Below are 20,961 nucleotides of genomic sequence, written 5' to 3'. Positions count from 1 at the left end.
ACAATTAAGTAACTAGAAGATTCAAGGCCGTGCCTTTGCTTTGCAGATGATTCTGCTAAAGCACGGACAAAACCAAGTGAATGAAGTGATGGCAGAACCATGGCTTTTCAAGAACGAGCACACGGTCCTGCCTTCGGCATTGTAAAGCACTGTTCTACATGCCACACACAGGCACGGCCATGATTCCACGTGCCTTAGTAGCAACAGCAAACGCCGTGAACCTACTGCCAGGCACTATATCCATTTGTAAAACAGAAACGCAACCACAACCGTGACCCATTGTGTTTGAAATCTTTGCATCACAGAAGCACCGCGTGAAGGCACATGAGGCACGGTTGGACACGCATCACAAGCACGGTTATTTGAACTACTTACAGTCATGCATTCATAACAGAAAGAACATGCGTTAGAACAGGCGAGGAACAGTTACCACGAAAGCCACAGTTATGCAGCCCCAGAAGCACAACCGAGATTCTGTGCTTAAAAACGTTTTCGTTCCATAACAGCGGGCGTGATGATGCAACCGTGAGAGTCACGGTTGAACACTCACCGGTGGCATGGCCGTGGCTGCCTGTGCCCTTAGGTTAATTTTATCTCTCTGTCACGCAGCAGAGAAGCATGCTTGTATGCTTACAACATCCACGTTCAGAAACCGATGCGGCTGCGGAAAATAACAAGGAAACCTGTGCCGCTGATATTTTCGTCCGCCGAGTAAAAAATACATAAAGAAGCAAAAGGCGTTCTTATTTAAATTGGTTTTGTTTCTATAACTGCAGCAAATTAACTTACAACCCGTTCTTATAACCAAAGCACAAGAAAATGAACAATCCCCACCAATTTCTTGCTATTTCATCGCTCCACGTGCGGCCTTGTTTTTGAATGTTCAACAATCCATTCTTCCTTCTCGACCCTTGTGCAAACCCACCCTTCTACGTAGCTATTCAACCTATTTACCTGTAAAATTAATATTCATACATAAGAACAAAGCAAAATATTGCGGTCATCACTATTTTTTGCTCATGTCCTGTTTAAGCTGCATTATTACCTTTTAATTTTTCTATTCGTACTGTTCTCCGGTACCAAAAAGTCTCCACTCAGACCTTTCCTTTCTGAAAATGGACTGTGCAGATTCCGTGCCTTGTCCCGGGCTTCCCTGCACGCATTCTGTGTGCCTGGCTTGTGTGATGTTTGATTCTGGCGTAGATGCAAGACTTTGGTAAATGCTCCCTGCTGTCAGTGGGGTCGTTGGAATTGCGGGCGTCTGACATCTTCCTCCTGGGCTTGGAGTGCATTGTCCTGAGCCGTTTGATGTCCTCGATGGTGTTGTCGGTGTTGTCGGCCATTTCATTAACCTTGCCCTCTTCTCCTGCTGCGATTTCCTCTTTTCCTCTTCAATCCTCATCCTCTCCTGCACTTCTGGGTTATCCGGACAGTTTTTTTTCCTATGACCCTTTTCTCGACAGCGGCCGCACTTGGTTGCGGCTTTGTAGCCTTTTCCTTTCTTCTCAGAACCAGCTTTGATTCAATCTCCTTTTTTCGCACCCTTTGAGCCACTCATGGGAGGGGTCTTGAGAGTTTCGACAAGAATGCCTGTGTCTGGTTCCTCGGCAAGTGCCGCCATGACTTTTATTTTCATATCTACCGTACATTCACGGAGCACACGGTATGCCTTCTCTTTTCTGCATGTATTTGAACAGATATCTGACAACTCAGCGTAAGCGAGGCCGAATCTCATAGTTTCATCGTCTTGTATGGTCATGCTATCACCTTGACTTGTAGACAGAACTTTCACACTCTCTGATAGATTCCTGGTCCATCTGGGGATGACAAAGGATTTTGGAAGTTGATCGATCATGCCTGTTTGGTCCATCACCTTAAGCACATGGCAGCACTGAATGCCATCCCTACTCATTTTCTTGCAGCTGCAACTGTATATTTCTTTTTGCTCATCCACATCTACCCTGAACTCAGACCTGTCAAATTCCTCACCGGGATAAGGTCTCCACACTTTATCTCCAGGATCAATAATCTTTTTTTAAAAATACTGCCTCCCCCTTGCCAGATCAGAGCACTTGAAGTAAGTCCGGTTCCGTAGCTCCAGCTGGAATTTCTTGAAAATTTCATTCGTGTATACTTGACTTGCTTGTCTTTCAATCGGAAAACCCGTCTCTAGTGATGGCGCCTTCTCTTCTGTTCAGTATCTTTTCTTGTCAAGCGTGGCAAGGCAATTTTGCTGAATCGTGTGATATGCAACAACAAACCTTTTTATAGTGTCCTTGCGGTCGACGTAATTCTTCCACATCGAATTCGTACTCTCACTGCGAGTGGTTGTTGACGAGAAAGGATAGAAACAGTCCTTGAAGTAGGCCGGCACCCAAAAATTTCGGAGTTCCCATAGCGTGTTCAGATGTTTGTTGCCTTCCGCCTTGTGCAGAGAAATTGCTGCTTTCCAGGCACGCTCAAACTCATCTTGATCTAGTGAGTTTTTGACGATTCGAAATATATCATCAGACATCCCTGGGTGCTGTGCAAACACTGCTGCATTATTTTCCTTTAGGTTCTTCCTAATATGCCACCAGCAGAACCTGTGACTCATCCTCGGAAGAGGTTCCTTTATTGCAGTCTTCATCGCCTGGTCCTGGTATGTAATTATGTATTTCGGCTCTTTACCTCCCATTGCCTCGAAAAACGTGCTTAGGAGCCACTTGAATGACCCTATTTTCTCATCCTTCAAAAGGCCTACTCCAAATAGGACGGTCGACCCGTGGTTGTCGACACCTATAATTGGTGCAAATGGCAAGCCATATATATTCGTAGAGAATGTGGTGTCAAAAGACACAAAATATCCATATAGATCACAATTCATCTTACACAAGGGGTCTGTCCAGAACAGGCTGCGCACTACATTGTTCTCTGTCTCTTCCACATGGTGGAATCCCGGCCTCCGCCTATGCATATCAGCAAACAGTTTCATGGTGTCTGCGATATCAGTGCCACGCTCTCCAGCCCTATCCCGGCATGCAATGTTGCGTATGTCAATCGTGTCGAACATAATTTCTCGCCTCGATTTCCCCATGGCAGCAAAAATCTGCATAACCTTCCTTGGTTCTAACCTCGCCTTCTGCAGCACTTGTATAAAGAATTTCTCCTGAGGTGTCATCTTCTTATAGAATCTCATGATCTTCAGCATCCAATTAGATGGGTGAAGCTCGTGGTTGTGCTCTAGATGCACATTCTTCAGATACCATTTCCTCCTATCTGTATCCCTCTTGGCTGTTATTTGGACTGGGCAGCTTGTCCGGATCAAGCAGTTGCTCCTTCTCTCCTTAACATGTCTCTCAGTTGTTTTATTCTGCCCTTCCTTGGTGCACTGAAAAACCTGCTTGTCAAGCTATTGATCATATGTTGATCTTCTGCTCGTTGATCGCTTGGCAGCAAACCCAACCTTTCTAGCATATCTGCAGAAAAAGAAAAAGCACTCATCCAATGATCCGAATACCATACCACCTTCTGGTTCAACCGCGTCGGTGACCTCCTGAATCGTTGGGTATATGAAATCTTTAAACATGTCATCCATTTCTTTCTCTACAATGGTCGGCAGTGCCATGATGATTCTGTCTACCGTGTCTTCGTTCGTCTGATCGCATTCACTTCTGACGACATCAATCTCATCACCAGCCACAGGTCCACTTACAGTGGAGCTGCTGTTGCTCTGTTGTTTGTCACGCGCAGCAGAATTGTTTCTGCTTGCCACGACCAAATCCATAAATGAGTCTGCATCTCCAATGTTGGATTGTGCAATGTTGCTCCCTGTTTCTCCGGCACTCGAGCAACCAAGGGACTGTGCTGCTTCTACCATGCAATCCGTGCTGGCGCTGTACGCTACTTGCTGCTGTGAACGCTGCGTTTCCTTCGAAATGGATGGAGAACTATGACATTTCTTCCCCTCATCTGTTATCCCCTCCGCCAAATCCTGAACACATGGCAAGAAACATAATTAGATACCCAGAGCAGCATATGCATTTTTTAATTTCTAAACAAAAGATTTATATGACTCATCAGGGCTCATCTGGTATACCAAAACCAGACCCGTGCCTCTTCACCGAGTATAAACAGTACACCAAAGGCACTGTTCACATCATGAATGTGACCATGCTACACACACATCTGCACAAAGAGGCATAGATGTGCTTCTGTTTACACCATACAACCGGAGACGCACAACAACAACCTATATAAAATAACAACTGCACATATAGCCGTACAAGACAGACAGCCGTCCTCCTGTTTTCCACATTACCCTGTTCTCCCATAAAACTGTTTGTGTGTTGAATTGAAAAAGCATAGTTCCGACGTCACCTTTGTTTTCCCATGCCTCTCTTGTCCAGCAAATCTTGGCGACAACCTCCGTGCATTGGTGATTTCGCTGACAATTTTGAATGCCATCGGAGATCCTTTGGAAGGACCCCTCATGTTGAACGCCATAGGTGATCCTTTCAAAGGACCTTGCCTTATGTTTTCATCAATTAGTGGACTACTGCGATACTTGCTTCTTTCCTCGTACACCTGTGTGTGGAAGATACTGCAATTTAAATATACCAGACGAAAACAAAGAAAAAATTACTCACAAAAAATATACATTTGCTTTAAATGTTGTTGCACGTTCGTATATACTGTCACGTGTATTGCTTTTTGATTCTGCTGTATGGTAGCGCTTGTTGCTCCTATGTTTGATTTTGTCGTTAGGCTCTTCTTGCTTGTGCAAACCGTACCGAATCCTTGAACACCAATGCTTTTGTTGCCAATGATCCTTCTGCTTGCATCAAAGGAAATTCTGTTACCCTGCACCTCTTCATTATGACCGTCTACAAACGCTGGGCCGTCACAACGCCCGCTCTGCGCCTTTGTGGGCATCTGTGCCTTCAAACCAAAAAATAATTAGAGGCACGTGCGACTAAAACTTCCACATATGTTAAAACCAGCGTTTGAAATTTTCATCGTTACCTGGACAATCTGCTTAGAGGAGTCTATGCTGCTTAGAATGCTCCTCTTGGCAGGTGTCTGTTGCACACCATGCTCTTGGTTGGGGTGTTTGCCAAGAACTTGTATCTCACTCTTAACTCCAATTATTCCAGCCCGCATGGCATGTGCGTGTTTGACAACATCTGCATCCTTGATCTTCTTCTCGTTTTGTAGTAATTTTTTCCTTACACCTCTCGATACTCAACTGCAAAGTAGATGCACATGATAAACAAATATTACAGCATTCATCCAGGATATATAAATCATTTTTGTTGTTGTTAATGATCTACTATTTGGTGTTCTCAGTGGTGACACCTTGACAGCAAACGTCCCAGGAATAAAAGACCAAACACTAATGTTCAACTGCCTTACTATTACCTGCCTCCCATAATCCTTGTTGATGTCGTTCAAAGACCGACCGTCCCTGTTGTCCTGACCAGATGACGCACTCCTGAACATCTGCCCCGAAAAAGAGACGTAAAAAATATAAAGGTTATAAACCTACAGTATCAGTGTTAAAACTTTTCGAAGTCATTATCAATAGAGATATATTTTTAGTTCTATGTAATTAACAAATATAAATATATACATATATTAATTTTTCATTAAACTACAACCTCAACCAAAGTGAGATCCTCTAATGCTAATTTGCTTGTGCAACACTTAACACAAAGATAACCATGAAACCTAACAAAAGTAACAACCTCGTATTACAAGGACGAGAGGATACAAAACAAAAAACAAATTCAAATCAAAGCTACAGTGTAAAACTAAACAGTTTTATTCTATGAATCCCGACCACAACAAATTCATCAACGAATTGAATCTCGTGTATCAGGAATCGCCACGCAAAAGGTGCGTTGATAAATTTTTTACTAACCTTTGATTGCCGAATCTTATGCGCTGATTGTTCGGAAGTCACACCTTTCTAAATTGTGAAGGGATCCCCTTCAATGATTTTGAATCTGGAGAGAGAGAAAAGAGAGAGAGAGAGAGGGAGACAGAGAGAAAGAAAGAGAGAGGCTACTTCATTTTTTTGCGTGCAGGAGAAGAATAACCTGATAGGTGGGGTGAGTTTTGCGACGCATGAGAGATGGGCATGTTTTTTGGGTGTGACGAGATGTGGTAGGTCGACTTCACTTGACCGTCCACGACACTGACAAGTGGGCTCTCATTTACTAATTCCTCTAAGTCTCTCACTAACTTGTGGGGTCGGCCTTATATGAGACCTACGAGGAGTACCTCCATCTGAGGTGTGAAAATGTGGTAGGTGGACTTCAAGCTCATACTGACATGTGGGCTCTCAAATAGTTCCTCCAAGTATTTGGCTAACTTGTGGGGTCGTCCGCAGATGAGTTCCAGATCTCTCTCCATCTAGCATCGGTGGCGACATGCGAGCTCTCCAAAGGAAAGCCAATCCTGATCCCTCCGCAGAGTTCACTCGTCACTGAAAAATTATCGGTCTCCTTCATCTCACTCGCCGTGGATCTCCTGTTCAGGTAATCCATTGCATTTTCACCATGATTATGCCACCGATTCAACGTTTGAACAAAAAAAATTACCGGTGCTAGCAATTCCGCGGGCTGCGTACACACCGCATGTGCGCAACACAGCAGGTGGGGCGCGATTTGAATATCGGTTCCGCATCCAATTATCTTCAGCTGGTCCATGCTCAAACTGTTGCGCCGTCTTAACAGCAGAGGGGTTACGGATTTAAAACTAGGACTCAGCTAACCTCACTTTAACCATGCAAACTGCATGCTTGCGCCGTGGTTTTGCTAACTTGAGTTATATCTCCAGCCATGCAAAACTTAAGCACTCGTCTTAGCTAACCAACTAGAGACAGGTCAAATTATTTGTATAGATCCGCAATCTATAGCAGAGATCCAAAGGATTTACGTCCGTTTTTGCAAAGCAGTTACTAACTCAGAGTTAGAACCTGTCTTAGCTAACCAGCCTGTTGATGATAGTCTCACATGGACTGCTAACAACTGTCTTGCATAGCTGACCTGATAACGATGACGTCTCATGACATCTTATGTAGAGTTCGATGAGATGGATTCCACCCCACAGCTGTCGGAGATTCAGTCTCAGTCTGTCGATGGCATGGAGATTGTCACCCAAGATTTCATGGTTCATGACCTACTAGAGACAGAGAGACTAAGGATCGAGTTAAAACATGCAGCGCACAAAAAGCTTGTTGAGGAGTACATGACAAAGAAGCAGCTTGCTGCCTCGAAGTAGGTGTTTTTTATCATGCATCTCGCGTGTGTCGTTGAAATTTCTTTGGAAATCAATGCCTCTCATTTCTAGCTGCATTTTTAATCACGGCTTAAATATTTATCTCTGTTTTGCCGACTCGGCATTTATATGTAAGCTTCTGCCAGAAAAAGCATGTGGTTCAACAATAAATTTGCTAAAGGTCATTTCTTATCTCTGTCCGCAGAGCTGCTGCAATGGGTGAATACGAAGAAGAATTCAGCACAAAACTTAGCTTCCAGAAATTCATTTCTGTCTGTGAAAAGCTAACAGAACCACAAAAACAGCTAGTCAGAGATATTGGTTTTGGGTACCTACTAGATCTGTGCTGTCGCGAGCTTCCAAGGTGTTTCGTTCGCTGGCTTGTCCGCTATTTTGATTGCCCTTCTAGGTGTTTCATACTGCCTAGTGGATACAGATTCCTTATCAACTCGTACACCATGCACCGGATCTTAGGAATTCCACTGGGCGGGCACATTATCCCTAGAAAATTCTTAGAAGCTTTCAGATGTCAGGTTAAGTCTGAAACTCGGTGTACTGGGCATGCTCCAAACATCAGAGAGTTAACTGATCTCATAACCCCAGAGCTGACAGGAGAAGTGTTTCAACGGGTTTTCGTGATGTTTGCAACAGCGATATTCTATGCCCAACAACATATGATTGCGTCAGCCCCGACTATTTAGCCGCTCTAGAAGGACCAGCAAGTAACATATCATCATATGATTGGTCCAATGCTGTCACAGAGAAACTGGTGACATCACTCCACACCTTCAAGGACAAAGGATTCGCAGGCGCCCTGTGTGGCTTCCTCCTGATACCAGTGGTTCGTTCACTAACTTGTACACTTCTTTATACCCACAAGCAGCTACAAGAACATGATTAAATTTTACCTCTTCCTCACTTGAAGATAACGTATTTTGAGTACCTGGATACGAAGATTATGGACCTGGAACCTGACACTCCTGCAAGACTTGTCATGTGGGATACAAAGGCCATTAAGAATTATGCTAACATAGACAACCTGTCAACGGAGGACGGAATTTTGGGAAACACACAGTGAGTCAACTTTTCATCATTTTCCTTTGGCGAACTTTTCGACTCAACATAATGACTTAGCTGCCATATATTAACTTGACTTGACTGTAATTTTTTCCTTCCACATGATAGCTGAAAGACATTAGGCGCACACCTTTCCAACCACTGCCTGGCTTTCAGGCGCCATTTTTTCAAATGAGTCCCAGACTAGAAGCATACATAGAAGAATTTGTGCCTCAAGAAAAACTTTGTTCCGTAAGTGATTTCCAGCTTCTACACATGATTTTATGTTTGAAATGATGTTCCCTAAGTTTTTACAAAACAAATACATGTCCTATTGTGTTCATCCAGACAGTTTCATATACTACGTTAGCTGTGCTTTTGTGTTAAAACCAAAAGTGCTTCCTATAGGACGTTAGCTGTGCTTCTATGTTAAAAACAAAAGTGCTTCCTATAGTACGTTAGCTGCGATTTTGTGTTAAATATAAAAGTGCTTCCTATAGTACCTTAGCTGTGCCTTTATGTTAAAACCAGAAGTGCTTCCTATAGGACGTTAGCCGTACTTTTGTGTTAAATATAGAAGTGCTTCCTATAATACGTTAACTATGCTTTTGTGTTAAAAACAGAAGTGCTTCCTATAGTACGTTAGCTATGCTTTTTGTGTTAAATATAAAAGTGCTTCCTATACTACGTTAACTGCGCATTTGTGTTAAAACCAGAAGTGCTTCCTATAGGACGTTATCTGTGCCTTTGTGTTAAAATCACAAGTGCTTCCCATAGGACGTTATCTGTGCTTTTGTGTTAAAACCAGAACTGCTTCCTATAACACGTTAACCGTGCTTTTGTGTTAAATACAAAAGTGCTTCCTATACTACGTTAACTGCGCATTTGTGTTAGATATACAAGTGCCTCCTATAGTACATTAGTTGTGTTTTGGTGTTAAAACTAGAAGTGCTTCCTATAATACGTTAGCCGTGCCTTTGCGCTAAAACTAACAGTGCTTCGTATAGTACGTTAGCTGTGCTTTTGTGTTCAAACAAGAAATGCTTTCATATAATACGTTACCCGTGCTTTTGTGTTAAAACTAACAGTGCTTCCTATAGTACGTTAGCTGTAATTTTGTGTTAAAACTAGAAGTGCTTCCTATAATACGTTAGCCGTGCCTTTGCGTTAAAACTAACAGTGCTTCGTATAGTACGTTAGCTGTGCTTTTGTGTTAAAACAAGAAATGCTTTCATATAATACGTTACCCGTGCTTTTGCGTTAAAACTAACAGTGCTTCCTATAGTACGTTAGCTGTAATTTTGTGTTAAAACTAGAAGTGCTTCCTATAATACGTTAGTAATGCCTTTGCGTTAAAACTAACAGTGCTTCGTATAGTACGTTAGTTGTGCTTTTGTGTTAAAACAAGAAATGCTTTCATATAATACGTTACCCGTGCTTTTCCGTTAAAACTAATAGTGCTTCCTATAGTACGTTAGCTGTAATTTTGTGTTAAAACTAGAAGTGCTTCCTATAATACGTTAGCTGTGCCTTTGCGTTAAATATAGAAGTGCTCCCTATAGTACGTTACTTGTGCTTTTCTGTTAAAAATACAGGTACTTCCTATAGAACGTTAACTGTGCCTTTGTATTAAATATAGAAGTGCTCCCTATAGTACGTCATCCGTGCTTTTTCTGTTAAAACTACAAGTGCTTCCTATAGTACGTTAACTGTGCCTTTGTGTTAAACAAAGAAGTGCTTCCTATAGTACGTCAGCTGTGCCTTTGTGTTAATTGTAACACTGCTTCCCTACGACGGGAGATCAACCATGCTTCGTAAGGTAGGTCGACTGCGCTCTTTCAAGGAATGTGTTCATCATGATTCATGGACTTTGTTAGCCGCGCTTCCCGCAGCACACCATGTGTCCTTCTGCGCACATTATTCCATGCCCTTTCTGCAATTATTGACACAACGTACAGTAGTTCACAAGATATTTTTCATTTTCGGTATTAATAACTTCTTTTCATTCTCGGTGTTAATAATATCTGATGTTTTTTCTTTCAATTCCAGGCCAAGATGAAAATTGCCAAAGTTATCAATGAAATGTACACAGAACTTTTCTCGCAGTTTCAACCAGTTCTCGAGCAGAAATTGGAGAAGCTCCTTTCACTTGGTAGGGATCTTAGTGCAAAAGAAACCAAGACCAGAGACCAGGGCGTTTATTGTAACTTGCAACAGGACAACTCAAATGAAAAAGAAACTTTTTCATCGCTCCCTTCAACATATTCTATGCTTCCAAGTTCTAGCACGACAAGCAGTCAAAGTTCTTCCAGAAGTGGTTCAATCAGTGTCCTTCACGCCACATCATACTCCCTGGAAAATTTAAAGGGTTGCTGCGATACCCCTCACCCAGAATCCCAGAATCCATACAAAAAAGAGCAGTCCCAAATTCGTCTATCTTCACACCTAAAATCATCAACCCAGATTAAGTTGCTACTGGAAGTGAACAGGATCGACCACAACAAAGAGTACATTGATGAACAAGTCAAGATTCATCTGGACAAAGTTCATAACCATCTGCACAACTGCCTTGATGGTTTGCCGGTCCATGAGCCCTTCATGTCAACAACCGAGATGCTCGAGAGCGGGGCAATTATAATGACAGGTGAAAATTCATCTGAGTGTTCTGTACCAATTGAAACCCAAAAATCTGCTGGAGGATCCACAGACCACAACTCTCTGACAAACCCACTGGAAAAACTCTTGGAGGAAACAGCAAAACCTACTGCAATAGAAACATCAGCCTCGCACTCTGCAGTTGACAAACAATTACTGACTGATCCAATCCCAGCAGATACACTTGGAGCACATGTTTATCACGTTGGGAAAATGTCACCAACTACTGCACGGTCCAGCGGTTCTGACAGCGCTCACAACAACTCTTCAACCAACACAAACAGCCTCACTGTATCCCGGCCTGCACAAAAATCAAACAATGTCACTCGACAACGTTCTTCTTCGCTACAGGAAGATAAGGTCCATCTTGTTTCAACTTTGAGTGACGAGAAGAACATTGCTGAAACAGAATGCACAAGAGCTACTTCCTCCCTTCCTCCTACAGTAGAAGTCCCCAGTGATTCTGCCAGCGGTTCTGGCTCAGTACTGGACACGGGAAAAGCAATTCCATCCACTAGTGATGCTCCACTGGTTGCTGCACCATCTGTCAATGCAGAAGACAATAACATTACAGAAGAACATGAACAGTGTATGAAGCAACCACCTATTGATCCCACAGACAGCGTCCCTATTGCCACAAGTGCACATCCGCCAGAACCGGAACCACAAATGGCACCTCACAAGAGGTCCTTAAAGCAGTCAGAAGATCCAGGTAACAAGAGTACAACGCCTCCTATGAAAAGAGTTAGGATACTGGAGCCTCCACATAATTCAACAGAAACTGCAAACAACCAGTCTCTAAAAGCTGACAACCACAGAAGCCGCCTTAATCGTGGATTCATTGATGATGATCAAATATGATCTGACCCATCTATCTATGAACAACTTGACAGTCATTGAACAAAAAAAGAAACAACCCTTTCAGAACCAAGTAGCATCACAACAATGCCAACCTGATACTGTCTCACACTTGGCCAATAATTCAAGCTCGTTAGGTAGATCTTCCCTTTCTAACTATCCAGAGCCACCTATACCCAGCAGATTAGGATCAATGTCAGGCGGTAGCCACCCCACACAGGCCTTTGATATGTCATACTCTACAGGTTTAACTCAAACTGTCTTGTCCCAAATTTTACCAGCAACTCCCTTGTCCCAACACTACAACCAACCAGCTCCTAGTATCAAAAACCACTTCTACCGACATCCTGGTGCTCAGAATAACAACGGTTCAAACAAAAGCCAGCGCTCACCATATGCGTGGAACAACCAAAGTCACAAGCAGTACCAGCAACAACCCACTGTCTGTGATGCCCACTACCCCAACACAATGATGCTCAGAATAACAGCACTACACGGTGCCAACAATGCCAACCTCAAGAGCAGAACAATCAGCAACCACACAGAGGCAGGTCTAATGGGCAAACTTACAGTGCCTTGCAACAACAGTTCAACAGCATGCAGTATTCCGGCCATACTCTTAAGCATTTTCCAACAGATATTCCTTCAAGCTCAACCAGTAATCCAACAGTCAGAACATTAGAACTGCGCATGCAGCACCAACCACAACGCCTAATGTTCCAAAGAAACAATAATTATAATGAGGGTCGTCTGCAAATTAGTAATGGTCAATTGAACTCCGGTGGTCATGTCTTCCAGCCTCACCAACATCATTCTGAGCTAGAACAGACTCGATTCACTGACCAAGGGAATGACCATCAAGATCACTGCCAACTTTTGGAAATAAGAGATTCCACAAACGAGGAGAAAGAAGTGTATGAAACAATCGTCGACAATACGCCAGGTGTCAAGCAAAATGAAAGGTAATGAATTCATTGTTCCTGTTACAATAAAGTTTTGGTCCCTTCGTTTAATAATGCTAATCCTTTCATCTTATCTTTAAAAATAAAATCTTACGATTTAAAATTCATTTGATTTTTTTTACAGCAAGAGGATATTCTCCGTCGATCGACGTTGGGCCGATCATCGAACTTTAGGTTTGTCAATGAAGGTATACGGATATATCCACTCATTCGTGGTCGATGCTTACTCAGCGTTGCTGATGAAAGAACAATTCTACGCAACGCCAGCATTTGTGCACAAGCATATGTTCTTCCTTCTCATAAATAATAATAACAAACCACAGTTACTACTACTACCACACTGAGTGACACAGCTACAATTTTCTGCAGGATAAATTTAAAGTTCTAGGAGCAAGCACAGAACTACTCAAGGAACAGATTGTGGAAAAAACTATTGGGTACAGACTGCCCAACAAATGTAACATCGTGAGTTCACCCTACTCACTCTATCTGCCCAGTGTTCGTCTTTGATTCTACAAGTTTTTCTTGTTACAATGATATTATTCCCTGTCAATTGTTTTAGGTCTTAATACCTGTGAGAAAGGATCCACATTTTATCTACCTCATCATGGTGAATCTTGCAATGCGTCGCTTTGAAATTCTATGTCCTTATATCAATTGTGACGGTATAAAGGAACACTCGGACATTGTCATCGAAAACTTCAAGAGAGCATACCATTCTGCTTACAACAACTATCCTCACACCATGGCCTCCTTTCATGTCAAACCTATGCAGAGTGTACGTAACTCAGACAGAGAGTAAGTTTCTTTTATCTGTAGCTCTACCTCATTTAAACCATGCATCTTTTTGTTCCACTACACATCCCATAACTATTGTTCACCTTCTAATCACAGACATTAATGCTCTCAATTTTCAGGGATGACAGTGCTATTTACACCATGCATTTGATGCTGCTCATTAATATGAATAATAATTCATTTTTTATCAATAATGTAAGTTCACTCTCATTAACAACACATCAACATACGTTCATCCAAGCCAGCTGAACATTAAGTTTTGCAATAAATTTTATTAATTTGCACGGTTATGTGTTTGCAGATCCATGTGAAACCGATGAGAGAACAGCTAACTTACAAAATGATAACATCCAACCACAACACGGGCCATGTATTTGAGGCACTGAGCATCGTCCTCGACAAGTACAATATCCGGCGCGAAAGAAGAAGAGTTAGAAGAAGATGACTACTGCTTAAATTAGCCTTAATTTAGCTGGAGCCATCCGAACATTGTTTCAGCCAGCCATATCGACTTATATGTAATCACAACAATGTTTCACCTATTTTTGTGTCCGTCCAAGATATCTGCTATGGATACCGTTAAACACAGTTGTGCGTTCAAATGGTCAAGTCTTAAATTCCTGAACAGCAAACATTTACAAATAAGAAATCATATTTTTTCCAAAAGTTCTAAACATGATATTCAACACATCACTTCCTTGCACTAGAACACCACTCACTTCAATAAGACATAATAAAAGAAACAATTGAAACACAGAGGAAAAACACTATCAATACATAAGCATCTGACGAAGGAGCTAAATGACTCACCTCCAGTAATCCGGATCACAGAGGCACTGTCGTGCCTCTTGTCCACGTAGAACATGCCTCTCTAACCATGGACAACTAAGCTGACACACACAAGTGCGCCACCAGTTAACATAGGACCGTCCCCTCTCTACAGCTTAATACCGGTCCCTCCACAAGCCAAATGAGTCATGGAAACACGACCGTGACTCAAGTTAACGAAATAAGAACCATCCTCTGTGATAGACGACTAAACTGAAAAAAATACCAAAATAGAAGAATGACCGTAACTTCAACTGTAAAAGGTCCGTGACCTCACAAGTTTCAACGACGAGTCTCTCTCAGCAAATAAGTGAAAGCAAACGTTTCGAAAGAAAGGCACGACCATGCCTTTGAGTAACATCGTAGACGTTCCTCTCCGAGCGAACATGTAAGAGAAAGCATTTGCGAACAAAAGACAGAACTCTGACTCAACATAACATAGCACATGCCTCCACTAACTAAACAGCCGTGACTTCACTAACAGAATAACTAGAAAATATTATAGAACATACAACCATGACAGTGACTCATACTAACATAACGCAGTGCCTCTCCAAATTTAATACCGAAAGGAAAGATAACGCCTCTACCAAACATACGACAATGCATCCAATGCCTTCATGGCCATGCCTTTCAAAATCAAAGTACCACCACAGTAATAGAAAGACAGAAACGCAACCATCGATCACACAATACTCCCACAGCAAGTATCGCACTGGATTACCATGCTTAAAACAAAGAACATATACCGAAACAGACAACATATATTGAAACAGACAGCAAAGTGAGAAAATCTGAAGAATCTTAAACACACTCAAGCTCTGCATAAAACTATTTCAAACACACAACCACAAGCATATATTCAATATAAAAACAATCGTGCCAAACACAATACAAACACAAAGGAAAAGTAAAGCCCCTACCTGTCAGTGAAGAAGCCTTGCCTAAAACAAAAACAATGCCTCCCTGAACAAACGACTGTGCGCTGCCTAGAATCACGAGAGTGCACATCTGAGTGCTCCTCTTAATACATCTTATCTTATACCAACTCATAGCAACAAATCATAGAGGAAAATATTCTTGAAGGCACCCAATCAAGGAAAACAAAATGGAACGAAAATAAACTTAAATTTCCAAACTAGTCAACTCCATCCGGTTCAAAATAAAACAACCATAATTACAAATTCATCAGTCTATGTAATACTACCACATACAATAACTACCAAATAACCAATTCATCACACAATCCATCATGCAAGCACTTCCACCTGGACTACTCCTCAGAAACAACCTCGCCATCTGAGATCAGGAAGACAGCGATGATGCAGGATGTCCCTCATCGACAGAAACCGGCGGTATAGCTCATAGCTCACATACCCTTCCTAAAGGAAAATCAAATTAAAACATGAATATACAAAGAAACAAGTACTGTTCTAGCAACAAAGGCAGAAACTAACGAAAATGAAATCTTCACTTACAGTAGCTCCATATTTCAGGTGATCAAATCTAAGTGGCTTCCAATCCCAGTAGTGACGAAGAAATTCTAGAAAAGATGACTCCAGCTTCGAATAAGATTCGTCAATGATGGCTCCTGCTAAGTCCTCCATGGAGTCCCTTTCTTTGCCGCCTTTGATCATAAACTTCTCTTGGATGTCGATATGGTACCCTTCTGGAATTCTGATGAAATCTTGAAAAAGAGCATCTCTAATATTCCTGACGCCCACACTAGAGAAAGTTATACCTCTATTCTCAAGGAAATCCTTCAAGGCAGGGCACTCCATCCTGGCCCTGCAGAAGTGATAGAGCAAAACATGATTCCGCACGTCCAGATGCATGACTGCGACTTTTCTACGCCCGTAAAAATCCTTTCACGTGAACTCCATGCCGAGACCAACAAACTTGTGCTTCTCCTCGCGCAACCAGTCCTCGTACAAGCCAATGATCTCCTCCACCTTACCAGGCTCGTTGGTGTACCACACGTCAAGCTTCGTGTTACCATCGGCAACTATAGAATGGTACTCGGTGGTGTTCAAAAAGTCGTCCATGGCAACGAGCAGCAAGGTGCCAATGGAGATTCCTAAGACCCCGCGACAAGGTTGGGGAGTGGCGAGGAGGCTGGGAACTGACTGATGTTCTGTGGCTACAATACGACGTGAAAACCTCACAAACACGGCTAGTATTTAACCTTGGCGAGGGACCTTTGAGTTACAATGTGCATTAACGTGTGAACTAGGAACAGCGAATAGACGGTTGTGCTTCCGAAGCTCATAAAACCATGCACTTCGTAAAGTCACGGCTGTGCACAAATATTTGATGCAGTGGAGAAATTGAGGAGCCTCTAACTTTATTTTACGTTAACTGACACACCGAATAGTCACATCGAACAGTCGGCACATCGGTCATCAATTCCTGTTTTGTAAAAAACCCACCAACGGAAGAATCCAATGAAGCAAACAAACAGCCAGCCGTACGCCTTAGATCCGAAGGCCAAAACTCATCCGTGCCTCATCTAGCTAGATTCACAACATCTACCCCTCGATAGTCAAGGCTGGTTTCAGGTGAGGCCCGGGTATGCAGGCACAACATGCACATGCGTGTCTATCAGGCACGGGTATGCAGGCGCACGACGCACATACGTGTCTATTCCACAGGCACGGGTATCACCACAGGCACGTAGAGATACAGGCAGCAACTCGCCATAAACACATGAATGCAGGAAACAAAGGCACGGAAACGAAACCTCTACATGCACGTGCTTTGGCTTGGCAAGGCACGAATACAGCCTTGCAATTAACATTCTCGAGCCACGACTAGACACCCTCTGCATACAGACATGGAATTGCAGCTTCTCTGACACACAAGCACGGTTTTCGAATTGGCATTATTGAGGCACAGATACAAATCCTCTGCATACAAATCATCTGGATGCAAAAAAGAGAGGTAGCAAAGGCATCGGTAAGAACACTCTGTTCGAGAGGCACGGTTGCAAACTCTCAAGAGGGACATCCATGTGACACCGCAGACACATAGACACGTGAAGTGTATCACATGAGGATACATCAAATACAAGAAGCGAATCAATGGTAGAAGTGAAAGAGCCACAGTTTTAAAGTGACTAGAGGCAAGGACGTGTAGAAGCACGGGCACGACGAGTCACAGCCACCGCATCCCCTCACGGACAGGCATCTGGCACCACGGGCATGTAGAGTCACAGCCAGCGTGTCTCCTGAGACAATCGAATGCAGGTACAGGACGCACAGAACTGCAGCACATACAGGCACGGAATTACGACTTTTTGTCGCACAGGTACGTCTATCGAATTGGCGTTCTCGAGCCACGGGTACAAACCACCTGAACGCACAAAAGAGTGATGGCAGAGGCATGGTTGTGTAGTTTGAAGAGAAACTGCCGTGTGACACCACCACATAGAGACATCGCGTGTGTCACGTGAGGTACGGTCCCGAAGAACACAAAGATAGGAAACCGAAAAATGTTGCCTCGTACGTTACCAGACGTGCGTCTCTTGTGCGAATGTGTAAAACACAACAATACAAACACAAACAAACAGCGGTGAATATAAGCCAAACAAAAAACACGCTTCTCCAAACAATACATATGCGTCCCCTCACGGACGGGCACCAGAGGCACGTAGAGTCACAGCCAGCATGATGCCTGAGACACACAAATGCACGTACAGGAGACACCGAATTACAGCATATACAGACATGGAATTGCGGCTTCTCATAGTTATCAAAGAACGGGTACAAACAACCTGGACGCACAAAAGAGTGGTGGCAAAGGCACGAATGCGTAGTGTCAAGAGGAACTGCCGTATGAAATCAGCACGTTACACACATGGCGTGTCTCACGGATGTACATGCATAGACGGAAAGAAGCCACGAAAGTGAAGCCTGAACATACACGGATGAATGGATTCTCAAGGCACGGTCCTAAAGCACACAAAGAAACGAAACTAAAATGTTGCATCATATGATTGCAAAAAAATGTTGCCTCGTACGTTAGCAGACGTGCCTCTCTTGTGCAAACGTGTAAAAGACAACAATACAAACACAATCAAACGGCACTGAATAAAAGCCAAACACAAAACGCGCTTCTCCCAAACAATACATATGCGCCACTTCAACAGGTTCTCTCAATATACATGAACCCGCGCAAACGTCAACAATGAACTTGTAACATGAAAAAAACATAAGAAATTATATTCACATAACATAAGACGGTACTCCATAGGATTGAACTAAAAGTACTCATTAATTATACAAAAAAAGAAATGAAAGTATTCCAGGAATCCATTCTGCTCACACCACCTGGACGATTATACTCAATTGGAGTTCTGCTCAAAAGCATCAACGGCGTCCGGGGTCAGGAAGACAACGAGGATGCATCATGTCCTTCATAGAAAGAACTCGGCGGTAGAGCTCATAGCTGACATACCCATCCTAAAATAAAAAGCGGATGAGAATGAAGATATACGGTAAGGGGAAAAGGTACTGTTGTTGCAATAAAACAAAAATATAAAGACAAAATTTTCACTTACAATTGCCGCATATTTCAGGTGTTCAAGGGAAAGCGGCTTCCATTCCCAGTAGTCATGCAGACCTTGTGGAAAAGACGACTTCATACTCAAGTAAGATTTGTTTATGACGGCTCTTGCCAAATCTACCATTGAATCCCTTAGTTGCGTCGTTTGATCATGAGCTCCTCTTGAAGGTCGATGTGACACTCTCTTGGGATTTTGAGGTAACTGTTTGCGAGAACATCCCTATCGTTCCTGACGTCGACACTAGCGAAAATTATACCTTTGTTCTGAAGGAAATCCTTCAGAGCAACGCATTCCGTCCTGGCCTTGCACAAGTGATAAACAAGAACATGCTTGCGCATCGCCAGTTGCATAACGACAACTTTTCTACTACGATCAAAATAATCCTCTTGTGTGTACTCCAGATCAAGACCAACAAACTTGTACCTGTCCTCACGCAGCCATTCCTCATAGAGAGTAAGAATCTCCTCCACCTTGTGGGGCTCATTGGTGTACAACACATCGAGCTTAGTATTACCATCAGCAACTATAGAGAGACGCTCAGTAGTGTTCCTGAAGTCGTCCATGGAACCGAGGTTGAGACAACAATGGAGTTTGACTATGATTCTCGTACGAGTCGAGGATGACGGGAGCTACCTGCACTTCTCTGGAGGGAATAAGACACGATAACCTCCAGGAATAGACCACTACTTAACCTTTGGGGAGAGACGGCTGAGATACCATGCGCCCATTTAATTGCTAAGGAAACGGTGAATGGACGATTGTGCTTCTGCAGCTCGTGAAACCATGCACTTCAAAAGTCACGACTGCCACGCTGTAATCGAGGAGCACCTAGATTGACTCTAGCACGGTATCTGGCACAATGAATACTAACAATAAATAGCCATCCCATCGGTCACCAGCACATCTTTTGACCGAGAGAACAATGAGAGGAAGCAAACAAGATGACCCTGTCGTACAAATACTACACGGGGACTGATGAAAAATAGAAGCACGGTTCGGCCAGCAAAAAAGCCACACGCGTGCCTCCACTTTGCTTTAAAGACAAACCTCAGTGATATCAACGGACTTGCATCTCTATGTCTGTCCATGCTTCTCACATACAAATAACTGTGGGCTATCATAGATATTCCTGCCTGAACCCAACGCACATAAAAATAGTGGCTCCCTGGGTCAACAACTGCTTGAAAAAAAATTGCAATAACAGAGTGATGAACCCTGACTCCATTCCAGATACAAAAGTGCCTCTCATTAGGAACCATCATGCCTCCCCTCAATTTGCCTCCCCCGACGTATCGACCATGCCTCTCCTGCTACAACGACCGTGCATCTAATAACATCATCACCGTTCCTCTCCTAAAGACACACCCAACCATATCTGATTAAACATGTGACTAAAAAAATTAAAACATAGAAGCAGGAGTATGCTTTTTAGCATGTATAACGATGCCTCGCAAAAAGTATGTGAGGCAGCATAGGCATGTAAAAAACTCCGCTCGGACGCAGCACAGCTGGACAACTATAATGGGAGGCAGCTGGACGAGTCAAACATCTCGTGTCCCCATAACACCTCGGAATACACGCACACCATCTACAACCAGCATTCATTCCATTTCGCAGAATAAAAAATAAAACAAAAAGCACTCATTACTACTCTTGCTCTCTCCCATCTCCTTTATATTTCAATAAGCTCCGACTCCCTCAGCCACAACACAACTCATTTGCCTTCTCCGTCGCTTGCTTCTAGGGTTCGTGCTTCTTCTCCGTCTCCTGCTTCCAGGGTTCGTGCTTCTAACCCGCACACAATCGATTAATTTCTAAGCCATACTTCTCTCATAGATTGCTGGTCGTGGGTGCTTGCCCTAAGCTTCCCATCACAAGCCATCTGCTTATCCGTCCGCCTACTTTTAAGGTTCGTGCTTCTTCCTCGCACACAGTCTCATTTCAAACAAGTTATTGAAGAGTTTTTATTGGGTCTCT

General features: G+C 43.0%; 1 pseudogene; it reads right to left on the bottom strand.

Annotated features, from left to right (window-relative positions):
* Window positions 1-1,057: 1,057 nt before the first annotated feature.
* LOC125546941 lies at window positions 1,058-6,270 on the bottom strand (annotated as a pseudogene).
* Between the last annotated feature and the right edge of the window lie 14,691 nt (window positions 6,271-20,961).

The sequence above is a fragment of the Triticum urartu genome, chromosome 3 (assembly GCF_003073215.2).
Source record: "Triticum urartu cultivar G1812 chromosome 3, Tu2.1, whole genome shotgun sequence".
Classification (NCBI taxonomy): Eukaryota; Viridiplantae; Streptophyta; class Magnoliopsida; order Poales; family Poaceae; genus Triticum; species Triticum urartu.
This window is presented reverse-complemented; position numbering and strand designations above follow the sequence as displayed.